This window comes from Pleurodeles waltl, chromosome 10 (assembly GCF_031143425.1).
Source record: "Pleurodeles waltl isolate 20211129_DDA chromosome 10, aPleWal1.hap1.20221129, whole genome shotgun sequence".
NCBI classification, from domain to species: domain Eukaryota; kingdom Metazoa; phylum Chordata; class Amphibia; order Caudata; family Salamandridae; genus Pleurodeles; species Pleurodeles waltl.
The window spans coordinates 619,918,995-619,933,145 of NC_090449.1; positions in this window are offsets into that span (position 1 = coordinate 619,918,995).

Consider the following 14,151-nt stretch of genomic DNA (forward strand, 5'->3'; position numbering starts at 1 on the left):
CTAGGTCTCTAGTTTTCACAAATGCACAGGTTTGGTAGGTTTCCCTCGGTGCCGGCTGAGCTAGAGGCCAAAATCTACAGGTAGGCACTTTGCAAAAAACAGCTCGGTTTTCTGTCAAAAAATGGGATGTGTCCACGTTGTGCTTTGGGGCATTTCCTGTTGCGGGCGCCAGGCCTACCCACACAAGTGAGGTATCATTTTTATTGGGAGACTTGGGGGAACGCTGGGTGGAAGGAAATTTGTGCCTCCTCTCAGATTCCAGAACTTTCTGCCACAGAAATGTGAGGAACATGTGTTTGTTTAGCCAGATTTTGAGGTTTGCAAAGGATTCTGGGTAACAGAACCTGGTCAGAGCCCCACAAGTCACCCCATCTTGGATTCCCCTAGGTCTCTAGTTTTCAGAAATGCACAGGTTTGGTAGGTTTCCCTAGGTGCCGGCTGAGCTAGAGGCCAAAATCTACAGGTAGGCACTTTGCAAAAAACAGCTCTGTTTTCTGTCAAAAAATGGGATGTGTCCACGTTGTGCTTTGGGGCATTTCCTGTCACGGGCGCTAGGCCTACCCACACAAGTGAGGTATCATTTTTATCGGGAGACCTGGGGGAACGCTGGGTGGAAGGAAATGTGTGCCTCCTCTCAGATTTCTGAACTTTCTGCCACAGAAATGTGAGGAATATGTGTTTTTTTAGCCACATTTTGAGGTTTGCAAAGGATTCTGGGTAACAGAACCTGGTCAGAGCCCCACAAGTCACCCCATCTTGGATTCCCCTAGGTATCTAGTTTTCAGAAATGCACAGGTTTGGTAGGTTTCCCTAGGTGCCGGCTGAGCTAGAGGCCAAAATCTACAGGTAGGCACTTTGCAAAATACAGCTCTGTTTTCTGTCAGAAAATGGGATGTGTCCACGTTGTGCTTTGGGGCATTTCCTGTCACGGGCGTTAGGCCTACCCAAACAAGTGAGGTATCATTTTTATCGGGAGACTTGGGGGAACGCTGGGTGGAAGGAAATTTGTGCCTCCTCTCATATTCCAGAACTTTCTGCCACAGAAATGTGAGGAACATGTGTTTTTTTAGCCAAATTTTGAGGTTTGCAAAGGATTCTGGGTAACAGAACCTGGTCAGAGCCCCACAAGTCACCCCATGTTGGATTCCCCTAGGTCTCTAGTTCTCAGAAATGCACAGGTTTGGTAGGTTTCCCTAGGTGCCGGCTGAGCTAGAGGCCAAAACCTACAGGTAGGCACTTTGCAAAAAACAGCTCTGTTTTCTGTAAAAAAATGGGATGTGTCCACGTTGTGCTTTGGGGCATTTCCTGTTGCGGGCGCTAGGCCTACCCACACAAGTGAGGTATCATTTTTATTTGGAGACTTGGGGGAACGCTGGGTGGAAGGAAATTTGTGCCTCCTCTCAGATTCCAGAACTTTCTGCCACAGAAATGTGAGGAACATGTGTTTGTTTAGCCAGATTTTGAGGTTTGCAAAGGATTCTGGGTAACAGAACCTGGTTAGAGCCCCACAAGTCACCCCATCTTGGATTCCCCTAGGTCTCTAGTTTTCAGAAATGCACAGGTTTCGTAGGTTTCCCTAGGTGGCGGCTGAGCTAGAGGCCAAAATCTACAGGTAGGCACTTTGCAAAATACAACTCTGTTTTCTGTCAAAAAATGGGATGTGTCCACGTTGTGCTTTGGGGTATTTCCTGTTGCGGGCGCTAGGCCTACCCACACAAGTGAGGTATCATTTTTATTGGGAGACTTGGGGGAACGCTGGGTGGAAGGAAATTTGTGCCTCCTCTCAGATTCTAGAACTTTCTGCCACAGAAATGTGAGGAACATTTGTTTTTTTAGCCAAATTTTGAGGTTTGCAAAGGATTCTGGGTAACAGAACCTGGTCAGAGCCCCACAAGTCACCCCATCTTGGATTCCCCTAGGTCTCTAGTTTTCAGAAATGCACAGGTTTCGTAGGTTTCCCTAGGTGGCGGCTGAGCTAGAGGCCAAAATCTACAGGTAGGCACTTTGCAAAATACAGCTCTGTTTTCTGTTAAAAATTGGGATGTGTCCACGTTGTGCTTTGGGGCATTTCCTGTTGCGGGCGCTAGGCCTACCCACACAAGTGAGGTATCATTTTTATTGGGAGACTTGGGGGAAGGCTGGGTGGAAGGAAATTTGTGCCTCCTCTCAGATTCTAGAACTTTCTGCCACAGAAATGTGAGGAACATTTGTTTTTTTAGCCAAATTTTGAGGTTTGCAAAGGATTCTGGGTAACAGAACCTGGTCAGAGCCCCACAAGTCACCCCATCTTGGATTCCCCTAGGTCTCTAGTTTTCAGAAATGCACAGGTTTCGTAGGTTTCCCTAGGTGGCGGCTGAGCTAGAGGCCAAAATCTACAGGTAGGCACTTTGCAAAATACAGCTCTGTTTTCTGTTAAAAAATGGGATGTGTCCACGTTGTGCTTTGGGGCATTTCCTGTTGCGGGCGCTAGGCCTACCCACACAAGTGAGGTATCATTTTTATTGGGAGACTTGGGGGAACGCTGGGTGGAAGGAAATTTGTGCCTCCTCTCAGACTCTAGAACTTTCTGCCACAGAAATGTGAGGAACATGTGTTTTTTTAGCCAAATTTTGAGGTTTGCAAAGGATTCTGGGTAACAGAACCTGGTCAGAGCCCCACAAGTCACCCCATCTTGGATTCCCCTAGGTCTCTAGTTCTCAGAAATGCACAGGTTTGGTAGGTTTCCCTAGGTGCCGGCTGAGCTAGAGGCCAAAACCTACAGGTAGGCACTTTGCAAAAAACAGCTCTGTTTTCTGTCAAAAAATGGGATGTGTCCACGTTGTGCTTTGGGGCATTTCCTGTTGCGGGCGCTAGGCCTACCCACACAAGTGAGGTATCATTTTTATTGGGAGACTTGGGGGAACGCTGGGTGGAAGGAAATTTGTGCCTCCTCTCAGATTTCAGAACTTTCTGCCACAGAAATGTGAGGAACATGTGTTTTTTTAGCCAAATTTTGAGGTTTGCAAAGGATTCTGGGTAACAGAACCTGGTCAGAGCCCCACAAGTCACCCCATCTTGGATTTCCCTAGGTCTCTAGTTCTCAGAAATGCACAGGTTTGGTAGGTTTCCCTAGGTGCCGGCTGAGCTAGAGGCCAAAACCTACAGGTAGGCACTTTGCAAAAAACAGCTCTGTTTTCTGTCAAAAAATGGGATGTGTCCACGTTGTGCTTTGGGGCATTTCCTGTTGCGGGCGCTAGGCCTACCCACACAAGTGAGGTATCATTTTTATTGGGAGACTTGGGGGAACGCTGGGTGGAAGGAAATTTGTGCCTCCTCTCAGATTTCAGAACTTTCTGCCACAGAAATGTGAGGAACATGTGTTTGTTTAGCCAGATTTTGAGGTTTGCAAAGGATTCTGGGTAACAGAACCTGGTCAGAGCCCCACAAGTCACCCCATCTTGGATTCCCCTAGGTCTCTAGTTTTCACAAGTGCACAGGTTTGGTAGGTTTCCCTAGGTGGCGGCTGAGCTAGAGGCCAAAATCTACAGGTAGGCACTTTGCAAAAAACAGCTCTGTTTTCTGTCAAAAAATGGGATGTGTCCACGTTGTGCTTTGGGGCATTTCCTGTCACGGGCGCTAGGCCTACCCACACAAGTGAGGTATCATTTTTATCGGGAGACCTGGGGGAACGCTGGGTGGAAGGAAATGTGTGCCTCCTCTCAGATTTCTGAACTTTCTGCCACAGAAATGTGAGGAACATGTGTTTTTTTAGCCAAATTTGGAGGTTTCCAAAGGATTCTGGGTAACAGAACCTGGTCAGAGCCCCACAAGTCAGCCCATCTTGGATTCCCCTAGGTATCTAGTTTTCAGAAATGCACAGGTTTGGTAGGTTTCCCTAGGTGCCGGATGAGCTAGAGGCCAAAATCTACAGGTAGGCACTTTGCAAAATACAGCTCTGTTTTCTGTCAAAAAATGGGATGTGTCCACGTTGTGCTTTGGGGCATTTCCTGTCACGGGCGCTAGGCCTACCCACACAAGTGAGGTATCATTTTTATCGGGAGACTTGGGGGAACGCTGGATGGAAGGAAATTTGTGCCTCCTCTCAGATTCCAGAACTTTCTGCCACAGAAATGTGAGGAACATGTGTTTGTTTAGCCAGATTTTGAGGTTTGCAAAGGATTCTGGGTAACAGAACCTGGTCAGAGCCCCACAAGTCACCCCATCTTGGATTCCCCTAGGTCTCTAGTTTTCACAAGTGCACAGGTTTGGTAGGTTTCCCTAGGTGGCGGCTGAGCTAGAGGCCAAAATCTACAGGTAGGCACTTTGCAAAAAACAGCTCTGTTTTCTGTCAAAAAATGGGATGTGTCCACGTTGTGCTTTGGGGCATTTCCTGTCACGGGCGCTAGGCCTACCCACACAAGTGAGGTATCATTTTTATCGGGAGACCTGGGGGAACGCTGGGTGGAAGGAAATGTGTGCCTCCTCTCAGATTTCTGAACTTTCTGCCACAGAAATGTGAGGAACATGTGTTTTTTTAGCCAAATTTTGAGGTTTCCAAAGGATTCTGGGTAACAGAACCTGGTCAGAGCCCCACAAGTCACCCCATCTTGGATTCCCCTAGGTATCTAGTTTTCAGAAATGCACAGGTTTGATAGGTTTCCCTAGGTGCCGGCTGAGCTAGAGGCCAAAATCTACAGGTAGGCACTTTGCAAAATACAGCTCTGTTTTCTGTCAAAAAATGGGATGTGTCCATGTTGTGCTTTGGGGCATTTTCTGTCACGGGCGCTAGGCCTACCCACACAAGTGAGGTATAATTTTTATCGGGAGACTTGGGGGAACGCTGGGTGGAAGGAAATTTGTGCCTCCTCTCAGATTCCAGAACTTTCTGCCACAGAAATGTGAGGAACATGTGTTTTTTTTGCCAAATTTTGAGGTTTGCAAAGGATTCTGGGTAACAGAACCTGGTCAGAGCCCCACAAGTCACCCCATCTTGGATTCCCCTAGGTCTCTAGTTTTCAGAAATGCACAGGTTTGGTAGGTTTCCCTAGGTGCCGGCTGAGCTAGAGGCCAAAATCTACAGGTAGGCACTTTGCAAAATACAGCTCTGTTTTCTGTCAAAAAATGGGATGTGTCCACGTTGTGCTTTGGGGCATTTCCTGTCGCAGGCGCTAGGCCTACCCACACAAGTGAGGTATCATTTTTATCGGGAGACTTGGGGGAACGCTGGGTGGAAGGAAATTTGTGCCTCCTCTCAGATTCCAGAACTTTCTAACACAGAAATGTGAGGAACATGTGTTTCTTTAGCCAAATTTTGAGGTTTGCAAAGGATTCTGGGTAACAGAACCTGGTCAGAGCCCCACAAGTCACCCCATCTTGGATTCCCCTGGGTCTCTAGTTTTCAGAAATGCACAGGTTTGGTAGGTTCCCTAGGTGCCGGCTGAGCTAGAGGCCAAAATCTACAGGAAGGCACTTTGCAAAAAACAGCTCTGTTTTCTGTCAAAAAATGGGATGTGTCCACGTTGTGCTTTGGGGCATTTCTTGTCGCGGGCGCTAGGCCTACCCACACAAGTGAGGTATAATTTTTATCGGGAGACTTGGGGGAACGCTGGGTGGAAGGAAATTTGTGCCTCCTCTCAGATTCCAGAACTTTCTGCCACAGAAATGTGAGGAACATGTGTTTTTTTAGCCAAATTTTGAGGTTTGCAAAGGATTCTGGGTAACAGAACCTGGTCAGAGCCCCACAAGCCACCCCATCTTGGATTCCCCTAGGTCTCTAGTTCTCAGAAATGCACAGGTTTGGTAGGTTTCCCTAGGTGCCGGCTGAGTTGAGGCCAAAACCTACAGGTAGGCACTTTGCAAAAAACAGCTCTGTTTTCTGTTAAAAAATGGGATGTGTCCACGTTGTGCTTTGGGGCATTTCCTGTTGGGGGCGCTAGGCCTACCCACACAAGTGAGGTATCATTTTTATTGGGAGACTTGGGGGAACGCTGGGTGGAAGGAAATTTGTGCCTCCTCTCAGACTCTAGAACTTTCTGCCACAGAAATGTGAGGAACATGTGTTTTTTTAGCCAAATTTTGAGGTTTGCAAAGGATTCTGGGTAACAGAACCTGGTCAGAGCCCCACAAGTCACCCCATCTTGGATTCCCCTAGGTCTCTAGTTTTCAGAAATGCACAGGTTTCGTAGGTTTCCCTAGGTGGCGGCTGAGCTAGAGGCCAAAATCTACAGGTAGGCACTTTGCAAAATACAGCTCTGTTTTCTGTTAAAAAATGGGATGTGTCCACGTTGTGCTTTGGGGCATTTCCTGTTGCGGGCGCTAGGCCTACCCACACAAGTGAGGTATCATTTTTATTGGGAGACTTGGGGGAACGCTGGGTGGAAGGAAATTTGTGCCTCCTCTCAGACTCTAGAACTTTCTGCCACAGAAATGTGAGGAACATGTGTTTTTTTAACCAAATTTTGAGGTTTGCAAAGGATTCTGGGTAACAGAACCTGGTCAGAGCCCCACAAGTCACCCCATCTTGGATTCCCCTAGGTCTCTAGTTCTCAGAAATGCACAGGTTTGGTAGGTTTCCCTAGGTGCCGGCTGAGCTAGAGGCCAAAACCTACAGGTAGGCACTTTGCAAAAAACAGCTCTGTTTTCTGTCAAAAAATGGGATGTGTCCACGTTGTGCTTTGGGGCATTTCCTGTTGCGGGCGCTAGGCCTACCCACACAAGTGAGGTATCATTTTTATTGGGAGACTTGGGGGAACGCTGGGTGGAAGGAAATTTGTGCCTCCTCTCAGATTTCAGAACTTTCTGCCACAGAAATGTGAGGAACATGTGTTTGTTTAGCCAGATTTTGAGGTTTGCAAAGGATTCTGGGTAACAGAACCTGGTCAGAGCCCCACAAGTCACCCCATCTTGGATTCCCCTAGGTCTCTAGTTTTCACAAGTGCACAGGTTTGGTAGGTTTCCCTAGGTGGCGGCTGAGCTAGAGGCCAAAATCTACAGGTAGGCACTTTGCAAAAAACAGCTCTGTTTTCTGTCAAAAAATGGGATGTGTCCACGTTGTGCTTTGGGGCATTTCCTGTCACGGGCGCTAGGCCAACCCACACAAGTGAGGTATCATTTTTATCGGGAGACCTGGGGGAACGCTGGGTGGAAGGAAATGTGTGCCTCCTCTCAGATTTCTGAACTTTCTGCCACAGAAATGTGAGGAACATGTGTTTTTTTAGCCAAATTTGGAGGTTTCCAAAGGATTCTAGGTAACAGAACCTGGTCAGAGCCCCACAAGTCAGCCCATCTTGGATTCCCCTAGGTATCTAGTTTTCAGAAATGCACAGGTTTGGTAGGTTTCCCTAGGTGCCGGATGAGCTAGAGGCCAAAATCTACAGGTAGGCTCTTTGCAAAATACAGCTCTGTTTTCTGTCAAAAAATGGGATGTGTCCACGTTGTGCTTTGGGGCATTTCCTGTCACGGGCGCTAGGCCTACCCACACAAGTGAGGTATCATTTTTATCGGGAGACTTGGGGGAACGCTGGATGGAAGGAAATTTGTGCCTCCTCTCAGATTCCAGAACTTTCTGCCACAGAAATGTGAGGAACATGTGTTTGTTTAGCCAGATTTTGAGGTTTGCAAAGGATTCTGGGTAACAGAACCTGGTCAGAGCCCCACAAGTCACCCCATCTTGGATTCCCCTAGGTCTCTAGTTTTCACAAGTGCACAGGTTTGGTAGGTTTCCCTAGGTGGCGGCTGAGCTAGAGGCCAAAATCTACAGGTAGGCACTTTGCAAAAAACAGCTCTGTTTTCTGTCAAAAAATGGGATGTGTCCACGTTGTGCTTTGGGGCATTTCCTGTCACGGGCGCTAGGCCTACCCACACAAGTGAGGTATCATTTTTATCGGGAGACCTGGGGGAACGCTGGGTGGAAGGAAATGTGTGCCTCCTCTCAGATTTCTGAACTTTCTGCCACAGAAATGTGAGGAACATGTGTTTTTTTAGCCAAATTTTGAGGTTTCCAAAGGATTCTGGGTAACAGAACCTGGTCAGAGCCCCACAAGTCACCCCATCTTGGATTCCCCTAGGTATCTAGTTTTCAGAAATGCACAGGTTTGGTAGGTTTCCCTAGGTGCCGGCTGAGCTAGAGGCCAAAATCTACAGGTAGGCACTTTGCAAAATACAGCTCTGTTTTCTGTCAAAAAATGGGATGTGTCCATGTTGTGCTTTGGGGCATTTTCTGTCACGGGCGCTAGGCCTACCCACACAAGTGAGGTATAATTTTTATCGGGAGACTTGGGGGAACGCTGGGTGGAAGGAAATTTGTGCCTCCTCTCAGATTCCAGAACTTTCTGCCACAGAAATGTGAGGAACATGTGTTTTTTTTGCCAAATTTTGAGGTTTGCAAAGGATTCTGGGTAACAGAACCTGGTCAGAGCCCCACAATTCACCCCATCTTGGATTCCCCTAGGTCTCTAGTTTTCAGAAATGCACAGGTTTGGTAGGTTTCCCTAGGTGCCGGCTGAGCTAGAGGCCAAAATCTACAGGTAGGCACTTTGCAAAATACAGCTCTGTTTTCTGTCAAAAAATGGGATGTGTCCACGTTGTGCTTTGGGGCATTTCCTGTCGCAGGCGCTAGGCCTACCCACACAAGTGAGGTATCATTTTTATCGGGAGACTTGGGGGAACGCTGGGTGGAAGGAAATTTGTGCCTCCTCTCAGATTCCAGAACTTTCTACCACAGAAATGTGAGGAACATGTGTTTCTTTAGCCAAATTTTGAGGTTTGCAAAGGATTCTGGGTAACAGAACCTGGTCAGAGCCCCACAAGTCACCCCATCTTGGATTCCCCTGGGTCTCTAGTTTTCAGAAATGCACAGGTTTGGTAGGTTCCCTAGGTGCCGGCTGAGCTAGAGGCCAAAATCTACAGGAAGGCACTTTGCAAAAAACAGCTCTGTTTTCTGTCAAAAAATGGGATGTGTCCACGTTGTGCTTTGGGGCATTTCTTGTCGCGGGCGCTAGGCCTACCCACACAAGTGAGGTATCATTTTTATCGGGAGACTTGGGGGAACGCTGGGTGGAAGGAAATTTGTGCCTCCTCTCAGATTCCAGAACTTTCTGCCACAGAAATGTGAGGAACATGTGTTTTTTTAGCCAAATTTTGAGGTTTGCAAAGGATTCTGGGTAACAGAACCTGGTCAGAGCCCCACAAGCCACCCCATCTTGGATTCCCCTAGGTCTCTAGTTCTCAGAAATGCACAGGTTTGGTAGGTTTCCCTAGTTGCCGGCTGAGTTGAGGCCAAAACCTACAGGTAGGCACTTTGCAAAAAACAGCTCTGTTTTCTGTCAAAAAATGGGATGTGTCCACGTTGTGCTTTGGGGCATTTCCTGTTGCGGGCGCTAGGCCTACCCACACAAGTGAGGTATCATTTTTATTGGGAGACTTGGGGGAACGCTGGGTGGAAGGAAATTTGTGCCTCCTCTCAGATTCCAGAACTTTCTGCCACAGAAATGTGAGGAACATGTGTTTGTTTAGCCAGATTGTGAGGTTTGCTAAGGATTCTGGGTAACAGAACCTGGTCAGAGTCCCACAAGTCACCCCATCTTGGATTCCCCTAGGTCTCTAGTTTTCAGAAATGCACAGGTTTGGTAGGTTTCCCTAGGTGCCGGCTGAGCTAGAGGCCAAAATCTACAGGTAGGCACTTTGCAAAAAACAGCTCTGTTTTCTGTCAAAAAATGGGATGTGTCCACGTTGTGCTTTGGGGCATTTCCTGTCACGGGCGCTAGGCCTACCCACACAAGTGAGGTATCATTTTTATCGGGAGACTTGGGGGAACGCTGGGTGGAAGGAACTGTGTGCCTCCTCTCAGATTCCAGAACTTTCTGCAACAGAAATGTGAGGAACATGTGTTTTTTTTGCCAAATTTTGAGGTTTGCAAAGGATTCTGGGTAACAGAACCTGGTCAGAGCCCCACAATTCACCCCATCTTGGATTCCCCTAGGTCTCTAGTTTTCAGAAATGCACAGGTTTGGTAGGTTTCCCTAGGTGCCGGCTGAGCTAGAGGCCAAAATCTACAGGTAGGCACTTTGCAAAATACAGCTCTGTTTTCTGTCAAAAAATGGGATGTGTCCACGTTGTGCTTTGGGGCATTTCCTGTCGCAGGCGCTAGGCCTACCCACACAAGTGAGGTATCATTTTTATCGGGAGACTTGGGGGAACGCTGGGTGGAAGAAAATTTGTGCCTCCTCTCAGATTCCAGAACTTTCTACCACAGAAATGTGAGGAACATGTGTTTCTTTAGCCAAATTTTGAGGTTTGCAAAGGATTCTGGGTAACAGAACCTGGTCAGAGCCCCACAAGTCACCCCATCTTGGATTCCCCTGGGTCTCTAGTTTTCAGAAATGCACAGGTTTGGTAGGTTCCCTAGGTGCCGGCTGAGCTAGATGCCAAAATCTACACGAAGGCACTTTGCAAAAAACAGCTCTGTTTTCTGTCAAAAAATGGGATGTGTCCACGTTGTGCTTTGGGGCATTTCTTGTCGCGGGCGCTAGGCCTACCCACACAAGTGAGGTATCATTTTTATCGGGAGACTTGGGGGAACGCTGGGTGGAAGGAAATTTGTGCCTCCTCTCAGATTCCAGAACTTTCTGCAACAGAAATGTGAGGAACATGTGTTTTTTTAGCCAAATTTTGAGGTTTGCAAAGGATTCTGAGTAACAGAACCTGGTCAGAGCCCCACAAGCCACCCCATCTTGGATTCCCCTAGGTCTCTAGTTCTCAGAAATGCACAGGTTTGGTAGGTTTCCCTAGGTGGCGGCTGAGCTAGAGGCCAAAACCTACAGGTAGGCACTTTGCAAAAAACAGCTCTGTTTTCTGTCAAAAAACGGGATGTGTCCACGTTGTGCTTTGGGGCATTTCCTGTTGCGGGCGCTAGGCCTACCCACACAAGTGAGGTATCATTTTTATCGGGAGACCTGGGGGAATGCTGGGTGGAAGGAAATGTGTGCCTCCTCTCAGATTTCTGAACTTTCTGCCACAGAAATGTGAGGAACATGTGTTTTTTTAGCCACATTTTGAGGTTTCCAAAGGATTCTGGGTAACAGAACCTGGTCAGAGCTCCACAAGTCACCCCATCTTGGATTCCCCTAGGTATCTAGTTTTCAGTAAATGCACAGGTTTGGTAGGTTTCCCTAGGTGCCGGATGAGCTAGAGGCCAAAATCTACAGGTAGGCACTTTGCAAAATACAGCTCTGTTTTCTGTAAAAAAATGGGATGTGTCCAAGTTGTGCTTTGGGGCATTTTCTGTCACATGCGCTATGCCTACCCACACAAGTGAGGTATAATTTTTATCGGGAGACTTTGGGGAACGCTGGGTGGAAGGAAATTTGTGCCTCCTCTCAGATTCCAGAACTTTCTGCCACAGAAATGTGAGGAACATGTGTTTTTTTTGCCAAATTTTGAGGTTTGCAAAGGATTCTGGGTAACAGAACCTGGTCAGAGCCCCACAATTCACCCCATCTTGGATTCCCCTAGGTCTCTAGTTTTCAGAAATGCACAGGTTTGGTAGGTTTCCCTAGGTGCCGGCTGAGCTAGAGGCCAAAATCTACAGGTAGGCACTTTGCAAAATACAGCTCTGTTTTCTGTCAAAAAATGGGATGTGTCCACGTTGTGCTTGGGGCATTTCCTGTCGCAGGCGCTAGGCCTACCCACACAAGTGAGGTATCATTTTTATCGGGAGACTTGGGGGAACGCTGGGTGGAAGGAAATTTGTGCCTCCTCTCAGATTCCAGAACTTTCTACCACAGAAATGTGAGGAACATGTGTTTCTTTAGCCACATTTTGAGGTTTGCAAAGGATTCTGGGTAACAGAACCTGGTCAGAGCCCCACAAGCCACCCCATCTTGGATTCCCCTAGGTCTCTAGTTCTCAGAAATGCACAGGTTTGGTAGGTTTCCCTAGGTGCCGGCTGAGTTGAGGCCAAAACCTACAGGTAGGCACTTTGCAAAAAACAGCTCTGTTTTCTGTCAAAAAATGGGATGTGTCCACGTTGTGCTTTGGGGCATTTCCTGTTGCGGGCGCTAGGCCTACCCACACAAGTGAGGTATCATTTTTATTGGGAGACTTGGGGGAACGCTGGGTGGAAGGAACTGTGTGCCTCCTCTCAGATTCCAGAACTTTCTGCCACAGAAATGTGAGGAACATGTGTTTTTTTTGCCAAATTTTGAGGTTTGCAAAGGATTCTGGGTAACAGAACCTGGTCAGAGTCCCACAAGTCACCCCATCTTGGATTCCCCTAGGTCTCTAGTTTTCAGAAATGCACAGGTTTGGTAGGTTTCCCTAGGTGCCGGCTGAGCTAGAGGCCAAAATCTACAGGTAGGCACTTTGCAAAATACAGCTCTGTTTTCTGTCAAAAAATGGGATGTGTCCACGTTGTGCTTTGGGGCATTTCCTGTCGCAGGCGCTAGGCCTACCCACACAAGTGAGGTATCATTTTTATCGGGAGACTTGGGGGAACGCTGGGTGGAAGAAAATTTGTGCCTCCTCTCAGATTCCAGAACTTTCTACCACAGAAATGTGAGGAACATGTGTTTCTTTAGCCAAATTTTGAGGTTTGCAAAGGATTCTGGGTAACAGAACCTGGTCAGAGCCCCACAAGTCACCCCATCTTGGATTCCCCTGGGTCTCTAGTTTTCAGAAATGCACAGGTTTGGTAGGTTCCCTAGGTGCCGGCTGAGCTAGATGCCAAAATCTACACGAAGGCACTTTGCAAAAAACAGCTCTGTTTTCTGTCAAAAAATGGGATGTGTCCACGTTGTGCTTTGGGGCATTTCTTGTCGCGGGCGCTAGGCCTACCCACACAAGTGAGGTATCATTTTTATCGGGAGACTTGGGGGAACGCTGGGTGGAAGGAAATTTGTGCCTCCTCTCAGATTCCAGAACTTTCTGCAACAGAAATGTGAGGAACATGTGTTTTTTTAGCCAAATTTTGAGGTTTGCAAAGGATTCTGGGTAACAGAACCTGGTCAGAGCCCCACAAGCCACCCCATCTTGGATTCCCCTAGGTCTCTAGTTCTCAGAAATGCACAGGTTTGGTAGGTTTCCCTAGGTGCCGGCTGAGCTAGAGGCCAAAACCTACAGGTAGGCACTTTGCAAAAAACAGCTCTGTTTTCTGTCAAAAAACGGGATGTGTCCACGTTGTGCTTTGGGGCATTTCCTGTTGCGGGCGCTAGGCCTACCCACACAAGTGAGGTATCATTTTTATCGGGAGACCTGGGGGAATGCTGGGTGGAAGGAAATGTGTGCCTCCTCTCAGATTTCTGAACTTTCTGCCACAGAAATGTGAGGAACATGTGTTTTTTTAGCCACATTTTGAGGTTTCCAAAGGATTCTGGGTAACAGAACCTGGTCAGAGCTCCACAAGTCACCCCATCTTGGATTCCCCTAGGTATCTAGTTTTCAGTAAATGCACAGGTTTGGTAGGTTTCCCTAGGTGCCGGATGAGCTAGAGGCCAAAATCTACAGGTAGGCACTTTGCAAAATACAGCTCTGTTTTCTGTAAAAAAATGGGATGTGTCCAAGTTGTGCTTTGGGGCATTTTCTGTCACATGCGCTATGCCTACCCACACAAGTGAGGTATAATTTTTATCGGGAGACTTGGGGGAACGCTGGGTGGAAGGAAATTTGTGCCTCCTCTCAGATTCCAGAACTTTCTGCCACAGAAATGTGAGGAACATGTGTTTTTTTTGCCAAATTTTGAGGTTTGCAAAGGATTCTGGGTAACAGAACCTGGTCAGAGCCCCACAATTCACCCCATCTTGGATTCCCCTAGGTCTCTAGTTTTCAGAAATGCACAGGTTTGGTAGGTTTCCCTAGGTGCCGGCTGAGCTAGAGGCCAAAATCTACAGGTAGGCACTTTGCAAAATACAGCTCTGTTTTCTGTCAAAAAATGGGATGTGTCCACGTTGTGCTTGGGGCATTTCCTGTCGCAGGCGCTAGGCCTACCCACACAAGTGAGGTATCATTTTTATCGGGAGACTTGGGGGAACGCTGGGTGGAAGGAAATTTGTGCCTCCTCTCAGATTCCAGAACTTTCTACCACAGAAATGTGAGGAACATGTGTTTCTTTAGCCACATTTTGAGGTTTGCAAAGGATTCTGGGTAACAGAACCTGGTCAGAGCCCCACAAGCCACCCC